Genomic DNA, 1,413 nt, shown 5'->3' with positions numbered 1-1,413 from the left:
TCATTTTGACGTTCATTATCAAATTGATGGTTTTACTTTTTACATAAACTCTGCTTCAAAGGATTGTAAATATCCATTTAATTTCTTTCTAGTGTGTTTTTTATCTTCTTATTCTTTTTCATTTTTATAATCTCATTTCTTGCATTCTTTATTTTTATGTATGAAAAAAGATACTTGAATTTGTTATTGATCATTATCAAAATTGAAAATTTAACTCTTTTAGATTGATAAGATTTAAGGTGGATCTATATTCATAATTGATAAAAATTCATCTGTTTAAATTTTTATTTTCAATGTTATTTATATTTATATTTTTATTTTAGGTCTAATTGTTTCTTTAAATGATTTTTACGAAATTGAATAAACATTTGAATAAATATCATGTTTTTAATAAAAAGTTATTATATGAATAATTTATCCAATGTATTTTGTGAGGAATGATAAGTGGAAATTGAAAACTGTATTTGATCACCTATATCGTCTTAGTTTTAAAAATAATTAATAACCATATATATTTATTAGAATTCATATTATTCAAAAAATTTTAAAAATATTTAAAATTTTCATAAATGTACACTTAAATTTATATAAATATTGTACATTATATAAATATATATTATATTTATTATTCTTTAACTTTTATGTTTTATATTGATATTACATTAATACTATTACTTGGAGGAAAAATAAATTATAGTGAAATTCAATAGACTTAATAAATTTAAAGAGAACGTGTGTTTATTAAAAATATAATATTTTACATTTTTTTCAATTTTAATATTTATATATTTTTTTCACTTTTAAAAATCTTTAAAATGGATAGTTTTATTTATGTACATTTATTTTTCAAAAGATATTGCATCATCATTATTACTTGAATGAACAAAAAATTATAATAAATTTTAATATACTTAATTTTTAGGAAAAAATTAACTCAATTAAAAATATAATTAATCAGATTTCTCATTGATAATATAATTATGTTTAAATTGATAGTAAATATTACACAATAATAATAATAATAATAATAATAATAATAATAATAATAATAATAAAACAATTTTTATAAAGGTTAATCATAAGAAACTATAACTTAATATTCTTATACATTTGGACCATAAAAGATAATAAACATCAATTAAATATCATTAATTTAAAATATCTATCGTATGTAATAATATAATTATCATTACAAAGAAACCTAATAGTTAATATTGTATTAAAGATTAGTTATGGTGACATCTTCAATAAGTTAATAAATATGTAAATCATCCATAATATTTAAAGTTTGAAACATATAATTATTTTTATGAATAACTTTTAAAAATTAGTAAGCAATGAAATAAACTAAATTAGGAAAATAAATACATATATATATATATATAAATCGAGATATAAATTTATATTACGTCA

Source organism: Glycine max, chromosome 16, assembly GCF_000004515.6.
Source record: "Glycine max cultivar Williams 82 chromosome 16, Glycine_max_v4.0, whole genome shotgun sequence".
Classification (NCBI taxonomy): Eukaryota; Viridiplantae; Streptophyta; class Magnoliopsida; order Fabales; family Fabaceae; genus Glycine; species Glycine max.
This window is presented reverse-complemented; position numbering follows the sequence as displayed.